At 34.0% G+C, this 14,308-nt stretch overlaps 1 protein-coding gene across 1 annotated transcript in view; it reads right to left on the reverse strand.

Moving 5' to 3' along the window:
- LOC149926637 (uncharacterized) overlaps positions 1 to 14,308 on the reverse strand; it is a 159,751-nt gene that overhangs the window by 114,730 nt on the left and 30,713 nt on the right. The window lies entirely within an intron of this gene.

Genomic DNA, 14,308 nt, shown 5'->3' on the forward strand with positions numbered 1-14,308 from the left:
GCGATAATAACTTTATCCAATATCCATATTTATACTCAGTTGTAGGTTTTAGAAAGGCAAAATAACGAGTACATTTGGCAGAAAGATCTTAGCACGAATTTCAAATTTGGCCTGTTTACAGTTGAATTTCGAAGTATAGCCGCAATATATAAATTTGGAAAATACCGTCTATTGCGTTATATTTCAAAGTGATAATTAATTAATTAAAATATATTAGATTTCAAAACAGTTTTAATAATTTATTTTTAGTACTACAAGTGAGGCATACCTAAATAAATTCTGTTAGATGAGTCCAGGGTATGTTTAGAACGGGTAATGCTGAGATTACCACGTTGACGTACAGTCCCGATCAAAAGTTTCAGGCCGTTTTCCCTTGGCAGACATTTTATTTCTGTTTAAGGTAGAGAGCCGAATGAAAGAATACCCTCACGAAAATTATATGCATTGAAAGTTAATGCCCTACCACCATTAGGGCGCGAGCAAAGCCGGAAATAGCCAAACCCCTCCAAAATGACGTCATGAAAAATCTGGATTCATTTTGCAAATCGAATTTGTGGTTGTAAAGTTATTGAAGAAATAGTGATGACGGAAAATTAACCCTAATTTAATTTTTAAGGGCTTTGTTTCACATAAACGTGCGATTTGATGATTGTTTAGGAGCGTAATACTATAAGTACGGTATAATGAAGCTTAAATATATAATTTACGCAGTAGACACTTCTAAAAGGGAATAATATAACACGCGTACAAACTTTTAGGAATTCAACAGAAAATAGGTTAAATTAATTCTAGTATCTTTCTGCCAATTGTACTAACTATTTTGCCTTTCTTAACCTGCAACTAAGTTTAGATCCAATTACAAAAATAACACAACCAGTTTGAATCCCATTCTGTTTCGTTCAAATAATAATTTATAATTTCATACATTGTAATTGTATCAAATATACGACATTTTGAATTGCAATTTTGGAATCAAATTTGACCCACCATTTAACCCATTTCACGAACCATTTCTCTAAATCCATTGGTTCACGAGATAAACTTTGAATAACCTTTAATTAGTTCAAGGTCATTGGAGTTTGCAAATTCTAAAGACCCCTCTACCGGATGAGTATGGCTAGCAAATTTTGATACTCTAGCATGAGTACTTTTCGAGCTATTAGCCCTTACACCTGATCTCTAGTAACATCATTTTCATCACAGCCTTCTTGTTTGGTCTAAAATCCTTCGACTTGTTATTGGTCAAATTAGGTACGAGCAAAGCTATATAGACCTAAAATTTGACGGGTTACCAACTTTGCATCTTTAATGGTTCTCTAGATAAAATTTAAATGACCTTGAAGACCAGGTTCAAGGTCATGAAAATTTCCGTTGTCAAGTTACCCCATGCACAAAAATTTTTGAGTTTTTAGCACTGGATAGATTTTTGTTTACACCCTGTATAACCCACCAATATTTCAGCCTGAGCCAAAAATGTGTTACGGAAATATTTAGAACCATCTGGCGCCATTTTCCTTTTCAAGGTGAGGGTCATTGCGGGAGTTTCTTTATGGGCGTTGAAGGGAGGCCGTTTAATGAAGAGAGGCTCGCTTCCGATCGATTTCGGTTACAAAGGCTTCGTTTGTTTTACAGCGTTGAGTGGGGCAGTGACTACTGAGCTGAAGAAATCCCGACTATCTCGCATCGGTAAGAACCTCCGGAAGCCGATACACAGCGGGGATTTAACGCTTAATTCCTATTGATAGTCGATAACTCCCAAAACGGGCCGGCCAACTGAATCCGTCTTGATATTCATTCATCTACGTAAGAGGCCGTACAAACAGAAGATTATAATTTAGCTCTTAAGAGATAAGTAATGCTGTATTCAATCCCGGTACGAAATGTACCGCATATTACTCCGCTTATAGTATAAAAACGTAAAATCATAAAATTTACACTGCGTAGAGATATTTACTTATTTACAAAACATATTTTCTAAATTTATCCAATGATATAGTTTTTAAAAGTTAGGATACTTCTCTGGTAAGAAGGATACTTCTCTGTTAAGAAGGATAATTCTCTGGTAAGAAGGATAATTCTCTGGTAAGAAGGATACTTCTCTGGTAAGAAGGATAATTCTCTGGTAAGAAGGATACTTCTCTGGAAAGAAGGATACTTCTCTGGTAAGAAGGATAATTATCTGGTAAGAAGGATAATTCTCTGGTAAGAAGGATACTTCTCTGGAAAGAAGGGTACTTCTCTGGTAAGAAGGGTACTTCTCTGGTAAGAAGGGTACTTCTCTGGTAAGAAGGATACTTCTCTGGTAAGAAGGATACTTCTCTGGTAAGAAGGATACTTCTCTGGTAAGAAGGATAATTCTCTGGTAAGAAGGATAATTCTCTGGTAAGAAGGATACTTCTCTGGAAAGAAGGGTACTTCTCTGGTAAGAAGGGTACTTCTCTGGTAAGAAGGATACTTCTCTGGTAAGAAGGGTACTTCTCTGGTAAGAAGGATACTTCTCTGGTAAGAAGGGTACTTCTCTGGTAAGAAGGATACTTCTCTGGAAAGAAGGGTACTTCTCTGGTAAGAAGGGTACTTCTCTGGTAAGAAGGATACTTCTCTGGTAAGAAGGGTACTTCTCTGGTAAGAAGGATACTTCTCTGGTAAGAAGGGTACTTCTCTGGTAAGAAGGATACTTCTCTGGTAAGATGGATACTTCTCTGGTAAGAAGGGTACTTCTCTGGTAAGAAGGATACTTCTCTGGTAAGAAGGGTACTTCTCTGGTAAGAAGGATACTTCTCTGGTAAGAAGGGTACTTCTCTGGTAAGAAGGATACTTCTCTGGTAAGATGGATACTTCTCTGGTAAGAAGGATAATTCTCTGGTAAGAAGGATACTTCTCTGGTAAGAAGGGTACTTCTCTGGTAAGAAGGATACTTCTCTGGTAAGAAGGGTACTTCTCTGGTAAGAAGGGTACTTCTCTGGTAAGAAGGATACTTCTCTGGTAAGAAGGGTACTTCTCTGGTAAGAAGGATACTTCTCGGGTAAGAAGGATAAATTTTAACGTTATTACTTTTACCACGGAAGAAAAGATTTTTAAAGTGACTAAGATAGTTTACATATATTCTAACCTTCGTAAAACCCCACATACTTTAGTTCCTTTAATAAGATTTTCAAATTATATATCCCGCACAACATTGGCAAAAATGAGAGCTCTATCGAGTAAGCTTAGAATCGTAGGAGAGACAGTCAAGGTAGAAAGAAGGAATTTGCAGTCCTTTAGATGATTCTTCGCAATTGCGTGAGTCTGCTGGGGAGTAGCGCCATCTAGCAGGGAGGGTGTTACGGTTGCTTAGCTAAACATGGAAACGATTCGTGAGACTACCCAAGAGAGAGTAGATGGGAAGGCAATTTGGAGTCAGTTTGTCTCCATGTTCACCCTGAATTTTCTTTAATGTCAAGTAATTTCAAGTAGGGTCTAACTTATATTAAGTTAAGAGGAACCACCTATGGACTGTATTGCAAAGATTTATTAGTCCATATTGAAAAGGGGGAAAAAAGCTAAACCCTAAACAAATTTAAAGAAATTTAAAAACTTACAAATGGCTCGTACCGATAGGTCTTTGAGCAAACATAAAGACGCGAAACTCGTACCAATTAAATAGACCTTCGAGTGAAAAATTAAATAAAGTTAAGTGAAATAGTTTATGAACGCTTAGTTTATCTTTTTGGTGTAACAGTCGCCAGACAGATTTCCCGAAATAGGATGATTTCTGGCTAATTCATTTAACTTCAATTATATTTTAACTTGAATATCTATTAAGTACGAGTTTCGCGTCTTTATGTTTGGTACGAACTATTTGTAAGTTTTTAAATATCTTCAAATTTGTTTAGGGTTTAGCTTTTTTATCCCTTTTCATAACGGACTAATCAATTTTATCAATCTAACTAATATTAGCCTTAAAAAAGGTTGAATTGCATTTGTTCCAAGCTGCTTTTACCCTCATTACCTCCTTTGAATGAAGTATTCACTGAATTCTAAACAAGAATTAGATTGTAATGTCTAAGGATGCCATCGTTGTTATCCTTTCCGGTTTGGATTTTAATTACATGCAAATCTCCGCGTCAGCTTTATTCCATTATCCTCGAATGAGATGAGAATGGTAGCTGAACTGGCCGAGATCAGTTTGGTAAAGCGTGGAATGTAAACCCTTTATCAGTGTTTACTGGAAACACGTTTGCCAAAGAGTTGTCCCAAAGGAATACTCTTAACTTCTAGTAACTATCTCTAAATTTAATTTCATATTGGTACTAAAATTAATGTCGGTGTAATCAGTAACGTCATGCGGGTGTCACCCACAGAAGATGTGATTCACTCTCTTCATAATATATTTATTTTATTTAAATTTATTTCATTAATGTTGCTTTATGGTCTAGTAATTATGATTCATGGGACGACACCAATGATTTACGGCAGCGGATGACACCGACCTTAGTGACGCCGTTAGGTGGGGCTCTACTTGACTAATAATAACAATCAGCTAGGCACCACCTTAGACCCAAGTCATCGAGCGATTTTTAATGCCAGTTTATATTGCGTAGGAGGGTGGTGGCCTGCATTTCAAGCCTTACGAGCCAACAGCTCTCTATTACAACAAGTTATTATGGAAATGGGAAACCGAAGAAATAGGGTGCAAAACCCTTTAATCAGTGTGTTTCATAACTTACAAACTCAACGCGGGACGAAAGTGCTAACCACTCCGCCACCCTACAATCGCGAAACGTTCCAAATATTCGACCCATAGTTTCGCTCAGTTGCGTTTGCGTAACCACAGTTAATTAAAGCTATCGGTACGTGGATGTTTATTTACTTTTTACATGGCTGGTATCCGACTAAATAGGATCTATATCCCTTCATTACACGACATGTTATCTAAACTTAACCTTTACGTGCCACTATTCCAGTCAATTAATTCCCGATAAAAGAAAGTGAAAAGCTGCCTTATCAATAGCGGGCCCTTTGACACGTAGAACCGTAATACGATTAATTATAATATGATTCATTTCATCGCTTAAGATAAGCTGGATTTCCTTTAATTAGAAATACCGGTAGACAAATTTGTGAGCTGCCATTCGAGAAATTCCCGACTACAAGTTGAGGTTTCTTATCAGCTACCGACACAGGCCGGCTTCCCAACATACTCGTTTCAACAATCCTCGAACGCCCACCGACGGTTTGTAGAAGCTAGTCACGTTTTTGACCACGCAGGGGCGCCACCCTTCGCCGTGTTTGCTTGGTCAAGCTTCCACTGAAATCCGTATCCAGCCGACTCCACTACGCGCGCTGAGTGTTAAATTCAATATAATAATGTAATACGTTACACTGTATTTCTTATACGTGAATGGAACTCGAAAAATTTCAAATTATAATTTATAATTTCCTCTTTATATCGTTCCCGACATACGCGTCCAAATTGAAACAGTTTACTATAAAGTTCATTTTATATTTAAATCCATTTTTGTTAATTGTCTATTAAATTTTACTAGATTTGAACCAAATATCTTACATAACTCTATTATATTAAAATGTTAATCATGATTATAGAATATCTAAAAGAGGAGCTGTACAAGTTAAATTTGGATAAAAGCCTCGAACGAATGGGTGGGTCGCTTTGAAGCATTGAATTGGGTCTCGTTGTTACCCGTTCTGTTGATAATGTGTCATTTTAGCTTTAGTTTTATGATAAGGAACGGAATTTTCACAATATTTGAAAAATTGTCGGAAAGTTTATTATTGACGTAAAATCTGATGATGAACTTGTTACAATGTTTGGAAATAATTAACAGAAATTCATCAATTCAATTGTCCTGAAATATAGTTAAAATTATCGTGCAAATTTGAAACTAAATGAGAATTGTAAATCGTATGATTACCAATGAAAGTTAAGATAAATATAAAAATATTAAAATCGGAGCGAATTTTAAATTTAACCAACAAACTGACTAGATTGAAACAATTTGGTAGCAGCCATAATTCTGACTACCTTTTTCAATCACCTTTTTGAACTTGAAGAACTCTTGACATAACTGTTAATTTCAATTCTAAAATTTAATTTAATTGGATACCATTTTGAATTACCTTTTTTAAATAATTTAAAAATTTTGGCTTAGGTGTGTCTGATGGAACTTCATGAACTCTTGACATAACTGTTAATTTCAAACCTAAAATTTAATTTAATTGGATACCATTTTGAATTACCTTATTTAAATATTTTAAAATTTTTGGCTTAGGTGTGTCCGATGGAGTTTGATGAACTCTTGACATAACTGTTAATTTCAAACCTAAAATTTAATTTAATTGGATACCATTTTGAATTACCTTATTTAAATATTTTTAAATTTTTGGCTTAGGTGTGTCCGATGGAGTTTGATGAACTCGAGACGAAACTGTTAATTTTAAAGTTAAAATTAATATTTAATTTTCATTCTATTTAATCAAATGTATCGCATTCTTTTATCAGTCAATATTAAATCTCTTACTGAGGAAAAGGCAAGTATTTTTACAGATTGCTGTCTTTTCCTTCAAAGTAAAATCTTCGGCGACACTTTGACAAGCGAAAAAGGAAATTGGGAGCACTCTTCATTTTTTATTCTTTTATAATGTTATACTCTTTAACTTTTGCTTGTTTTGCTGTCATCAAATCAGCCGGGAAAATATAAAAAAATAACGAAATCAATTTAGGCGCGCGTATGTCAAATTGATATCTGTTTTTTTGCCCGGCTGCAGTTATAGGATCATATATTTGGAATTTCATTCCAGTTTTGGCGTGTTATCGACTCTTCCGTTTTCTTGTTATTTTAAGTCTGGAACTCAGTATTGATTTGGATAAAAAACGTTTTAAATTTATTTAAATAGGCTCAGTCTATAGCCAAGGCTTAAGTTAAAATATATGTTCGAAATGCATAAATTTATATATTTTTTGCATTGGCGAATATCGGAAAAGGTATGCCTTTGCTGTTTTCTTGGAATGGAGTATATACTCTTGGCCCATAAAATATGAATGGCCTGCTGGTTTCCGTGTGGGCGTTGGGGTATAAAATAAATAAAACAAAGGATTTCTATCGATGCTATGTCTTATTTACGACTTATGCCGACGCGGGCAAAATATTATTTCTATTTATATTCTTTATCTTGGCCATTTCTTTTTCCTTCACGTCGAAAAGGGTAAAAAACAGTTTCTCTATCGATTGGCCCGTTTGCAGCCAAAGGTAAAAAGCGCTATTTCTAAATGTTCGCGCATATGCAGTTTATTGAAATGGGATTTTCGAGAAAATCTATTTTGTTCCGAGATTGTATTAAGTTTAGAATGGAAGTCTCTAGAATAATCCTTTTTAAGCGTTAAATATAAAATTAAGTACTTATCATTTTGAATAGTAACCAACTTCTATTTGTATCGTTAACTAACGTAACCAATATTTGTTTAATTTTTAATAAAAATTAGCTGTTTAAAATTTCACAAAATATTTAAATTTTACTTTTTAGCTTAAATATAATTATTTAACATAATTTTTATTATTAAATAATAATTTTCTGTTCAAAATAATCATTTTAAAATTTCACTTTATTTGTAAAAATATTTCGGATATAAATAGTGCTTTCGGATAATAAAATAATCGTTTATTAAAATTATTAAATATTAAAAGGCGCATTTTACACTTATTCAATAACTATTTAACAAATTTAATATACATAGTTAAACCTGTACAATAATATTGTACTATTTGTAGTTAGAAAATTTAATTTTTCAATAATATTTTATTTTTTTAATATTTGTTCCAATTTTAAAATTTAACTTAATAGGTGAAAGATATTTTGGATATATATTTTAGCGTTTTCCAATAATAAAGTAAACGTTTTTTAAGAGTTAATTAATAAATAAAGTACTTCATATTTATACTAATTTTTACTATTTATAGATTAGTAAATAAAGTACTTCATATTTATACAAATTTTTACTATTTATAGATTAGTAAATAAAGTACTTCATATTTATACTAATTTTTACTATTTATAGATTAGTAAATAAAGTACTTCATATTTATACAAATTTTTACTATTTATAGATTAGTGAATAAAGTACTTCATATTTATACTAATTTTTACTATTTATAGATTAGTAAATAAAGTACTTCATATTTATACTAATTTTTACTATTTATAGATTAGTAAATAAAGTACTTCATATTTATACAAATTTTTACTATTTATAGATTAGTAAATAAAGTACCTAATAATTTTTTACTATTTATAGATTATTAAATATTGTACCTAATAATTTTTACTATTTATAGATTATTATATATTGTACCATATAAATTTTTACTATTTATAGATTATTATATATTGTACCTAATAAATTTTTACTATTTATAGATTATTATATATTGTACCTAATAAATTTTTACTATTTATAGGTTATTAAATATTGTACCTAATAAATTTTATATATTAAAAATTAATTTTGTGTAAAATTACAATTATTTATAATATTTAACTTGATTAAAATACAATGTTATAAAAAATATCATTTTCTAATAATTAATTAAGTTTTAATATTGCTTCAGTGTTCTCAAGCCCTTTTTAAAAGCACTCCTTAAGGACAACGTTCTTTGGGACAATGGCAGTTGCTAAATAACCACGTACATTCGGTGACAATCCCAGATTAGCTTTTACACAATATTCGACATGAATATTTCCGACTGACTGCGTTTCGTTTTCGCTACATTGAGCCACCTCGGTTGCCGAAATGTCTGATTTCTAGCGAATAGAATCGGAGACGGGAATCGGCGAAGAGCCAGAGGAAAGAAAAAACGGCATGAACTTCATTTCCCGCTTGGTAATGAACTAGCCATCGCTTCAATCGCGGCAACCCTGTGAAAGGAGTGAACGGGATACGGGAATACCAAAGGGGTATTGGTGGCACTCCGGGAAAAAGAGAGCCTGGAATCTTCCGCTTTGCAGTTAGACAGATATGCTCGGGACTCTGCAGTAGAACCGCGTTGAAAGAGACGAAGCCAGTTCGAGCTGAGAGTTCTTATCACGGGCTGCCGCCGCGCTGTAGAAAGGTACAGAGACTGAAACTGGTTCCAGTGGCATCTGATGTACCGTTGCAAGTATATGACCGAGGATGGAGAGCGATTGAATGATCATCTCTGGCTGGGATCGGGCGTCATCCCTGGAAACTCGGTTGCTCCGGTGATTGCGCCTCGGAGCTGAATCGAAGCTCATTTTTGTCGTTTTATCACGAAGATGAATCCATCGCGCCCCGTTGCCCAGCTGACTCCCCCTCTACAGCCCCCCCCCCTCCGCCACTATACGCAGTGGCGCTACTTCCCTCCCATTCGCACATCACATGGAGATATTATACATTTTCATGGTCGAGATTGTATTTGTCAATAGAGATTGGGAAATGATTAGTCGTTGAATATCGAATATTGTTCAATTACCATCTAATTTATTTTGTGTATTAGTGCCGGTTAAGTCTCTTAGAACGGTGTAATATAATATATAATATATAATGTATAATGTATAATGTATAATGTATAATGCAAAATGTATAAGGTATAAGGTATAAGGTATAATGCAAAATGTATAAGGTATAAGTAATAAGGTATAAGGTATAAGGTATAAGGTATAAAGTATAAGGTATAAGGTATAAGGTATAAGGTATAAGGTATAAGGTATAAGGTATAAGGTATAAGGTATAAGGAATAAGATATAATGTATAATGTATAATGTATAATGTATAATGTATAATGTATAATGTATAATATATAATATATAATAGAGACTGCATTACGGGCTTCGCCGCCGTTATTCGTACTATTTAATCGGCGAAATATAGTTTATCAATATAGGTAATATCTCTACGCATCGTCATTTTTACATTTTACAAATTTACATAATTGGTGACCGACGAAATCCGCGTCGAACTTACAAAGGTACATGGTTCATTTTAATGGTCTAGATGGATATACTTCTACCGTAAGAGATAATAATAATTATAATCATCTAGGCTAATACCCAAGGCACCACCTTAGGCCTAAGTCATCAAGCGACTTTTAAAGCCATTAATTCAGGTGGACGGGTTACAATGCGTAGGAGGGTGGTGGCAAGCCCTTCACACCACGCGTGCCAACAGCTCCCTGCACTAACTATTACCGTTAAGTTCGTTAACCTAAACATGTTTTTATGGAAGGGGAAACCGAAGAACTCGGGGAAAACCCCTTAAACCAGTGGGGAGAGAACTTGCAAACTGAACGCGGAAGGAGTTGTTCCGAGTTTTCACACAGTGCCACAAGCTGGGATCGAACCCGGCTCCTCTTGCTGCGAAGTGAAAGTGCTATCAACTTCTGGTATTATAAATAAATCAACTATATTAAACCATTTATCTTAATACATATATTATTATACAATAATGGGAATATTTAATATTTATTTTAATTAACAAAGACGTAAATAAGTGACAGTGTAGACGATAATTATATTTATATAATTAAATTTAATTGGATTTCAGGCTTAAGTTGAATAATCAGTCTAGAAACAATCTCTACAAATTTAAGAAAAGTTTACAATTCAAATTTAACTGGGCAACTAGATAAATTAGGATTGTTTTAAGAATTAAACTAAAAACAAAACAGTTCCATAATTAATTGTCTGGAACAGTACAAAAAAATTAAAACGCTTTTAAAAATTATCCCAAATTGGTTGAAACAATAAATAGCGTACGAATATTCTCGTAATGAAATCACTACAACAGACACGTTTTTAATTAGCCTAAAATCCGTTCAATTCACTGAATGCTAGAAGGCAAATTACGAATTTTATTATTATTATTTGTCTGGCCCCATTTTATAAATCCATCGTTCCAAACCCGGGTTGCAAATTTCCAACCTAACAAAGCAAAGTTCCTTAGCGTCGAAGAATAAAATAAATATGTAAAAATGAGAGCGTAAAAACGACGGCATCCTTTTATAAATAGATTGAAAGTATTTAATCGAGTGGCAGCTTCTATTAATTTCCTTTCTTTGATAAAGAACATCTTTAAATTCGAACAAAGCTTCGGAAAGGAAGGAAGCGCGTGGGCAGGCGGGGGGTGTGGAATAAGGACCCGAAAAATTAGGAAATAATTTTCAATCCCTTTTTTATCTCCTTCCCTTTTTTTGGGAAATATTTCCGAGGCCTTCAAAATATATATTTTGCCCAATTTTTTCTCTTTCCAACTCTCTCGCGCAAATTATGGTAATGTAGTTTTTCGCGAATCCATAACTCATCCATCCCTCGTTCCGGTTAAAGGTCTAAATGTAGACGTTTAAGAAGTTGCGAGGTTCAGAATTTCAAGCTTAAAAATGCTATTTCAAAACTAGGGTTTAGACAAGAGAGAGAGAGAGAGGATAATTTCGGACGAGTTCTTGGACCGGTTCCAGCATCAGATAGAGTTAAAGAGGCTAGCCCAAGAACGAATGATAGAGAATGGGGGGAAAGCCGAAGGCGTAGGGGTATGGTACTCGGAGGAACCGGGAACGGAGAGTAGAGGGGGGGGGCGTGAGGGGGCTAAAATCGATTTGCCGAAGCCCGTCCCTATCTCGTCATTATCTCTTTGGGCCGCGCAAAAGAGGGACCTAGGGTGGAAAAAGAAGTCCTTTTATTTGCCGTCCCAAAAATTGAAGCCTCTAGGGTTGAAAAGCGAAATATTCCAGGACTCAAAACTTTTTTTCCAAATTTTTTCCTCGTAAAAAATACCGGCAACCGTTATCTGTAAAAATGTAATTTTTAGCGGCAAGGTTTTTAGTTAAATTAAATGCGCCGTTACAATATGAGAGGAAGGGTGCATTGGGGGTCTGGGGGGTACAGAGCGCCCAAAATTTCATAAGATATCGTCGGTATTGCTTTAGGCTTCTCCCCAAAACCACCATCAAAATTTTTCCGGGGGGGTTCCGGAGATTGTTTGAGGGGGTATAAAAATGCCTACTGCAAATGATTGATGATCCATAACGAAAATGGTTATTACGAACCCCCCCCCCCCTCTGTTTTTGCCCCTCCCCGCCTTTCCCTTAGCTTAATAATCGAAAGAATTACTTTAGGCTGGGGGGACTGTATGGATAAATTTGTTACCCCCCCTCATATCGCTATTAAGCTTTTAAGTAATCTTTATTGAGATCATTATGCTCGTGAAATTGAAACCGGGGCTTCGAAGCGATGCCGATTTAATTTGGGTTTTGGGGCGATTTTGATTTGTTATTCATAAATTTCATAAATTGTGGCCTAACCGCCTACAATTTTCTTTTGAAGTTTTTTCATTTGATATTCGAGATAAGATAATATCGAATTTTCAGTCCTGTTAATTTTAGATTTTAAATATTTTGATTGATCTTCAAACATGAATAGTTTTTTCAATTTCCAATTATATAATGTTAATTTAGAATTATTGATACTTATAATTTGAATTTTTCTGTAACGTTAATTTATAATTATTGATTCTTATAATTTGAATTTTTCTGTAACGTTCATTTTGAATTATTGATACTTATAATTTTAATTTTTCTGTAACGTTAATTTAGAATTATTGATACTTATAAATTTAATTTTTCTGTAACGTCAATTTAGAATTATTGATACTTATAATTTAAATTTTTCTTTAACGTTAATTTAGAATTATTGATACTTATACTTTTAATTTTTCTGTAACGTTAGTTTAGAATTATTGATACTTATAATTTGAATTTTTCTGTAACGTTAATTTAGAATTATTGATACTTATGATTTGCATTTCTCTGTAACGTTAATTTAGAATTTTAGGTACTTATAACTTTGATTTTTCTGTAACGTTAATTTTGAATTTTAGGTACTTATAATTTTGATTTTTCTAATAATTTTGGATTTAAAATATTATTTTTGATTATCAAGCCCGTAAATTTTCCATCCTGACAATTAATTTAGAATTTTAGGTACTTATAACTTTGATTTTTCTGTGATGTTAAATATAATTTTTCGATACTTATAATTTTCATTTTTCTGTAATGTTATTTTGAATTTTCAATACTAATAATTTTGGAATTAAAAAATTATTTTTTATTACCAAGCCCGTAAATTTTCCATCATGACAATTATTGACTAATAGATTCTGTTAATTAGGAATTTTGGATCCTTCCAATTTTCGATTTCAATTCATTTTTCGATAATCAAGAATGAAAAAGTTAAAAATCTCCATCTTGTTAATTTTTAATTTTCGATTACGTTTATTTAGAATTTTCCAATTTTGATGATGTTAATTTTAAACTCTATTTATTTTAGAATTTGTTTGAAGTTTCTGAATTAATAAATTAATACCATATAACCTAAAACCCTTCCCAATACACCATTTCATTTCCTTTAAAACAGAACGTACAAATATCCTGAACACATTTACAATCGATATATTTCTGTAAAACGGGCGACGTTACTGAGTCGAGCATCTTTTTCCTCTTTTCAAATTCCCCGTAATGTAAATAGCAATGTTTACACTCTATCTGTATATATTTCTTCTTCCTCGTCTAGGGCTCTACTTTTTTCCGCGCGTGGTTACACAAACATTCCTACGCGCGCCGGCTAAAACTTTTTCTCGATAAAAGAACTGAGCGAAAAGAAGGGGAAAATACAAAGCCCAGCCACCCACGCTCAATGCGAGAAAACGAGCGGATGAAAATGCTAGAAAAATAGTAGCTACGGAAGAACTAGTGGAAAAACGAATAGAGGGGGTGGGATCAAAATGTCTTTTATAGCTTTATGAAGAGACGCGGGGGGGAGAGATACGGGGGATGGAATGGAAAGAGAATTGTACTCTACGTACTCCGAACGAAAACTTCACCCATCCCCGAGACTACGTTGTCGACAAGGGAGGGTAGGCAGAGCGTAGTCGATTGCCCAAAGCTAAATCGATGTTGAATTCTATTTGAGGTGGAAAAAAGCGGAGTTTTTTGTCGGGTACTTTTTGCGTTTGGCCCAAAACACCTGCGTTGGTTCAACATTGGGAAATCTGGCGACACCGGAGGGATGTGAAAAATCGAGAAATCCGCGTTCTGTCTAGTTCCGTACACTCCGAGAATACATTTAGACCGTAAACTTGCAAAGAAAATAACGGAGCATTTTCGGGGGGAAGATCTCGTAATGTCCATTTATTGTCGACGGCAGAGGCTGAGTTCTTTGACGCGGCCCTCCAAATAATGGTTTTAAATATAAGGAGATATAAATCACTCTTCTATTGGGAGGCGTACACGAGGACCGGGTGCCT

Source organism: Leiobunum rupestre, chromosome 9 (assembly GCF_980474605.1).
Source record: "Leiobunum rupestre chromosome 9, qqLeiRupe1.1.hap1, whole genome shotgun sequence".
Taxonomy (NCBI): domain Eukaryota; kingdom Metazoa; phylum Arthropoda; class Arachnida; order Opiliones; family Sclerosomatidae; genus Leiobunum; species Leiobunum rupestre.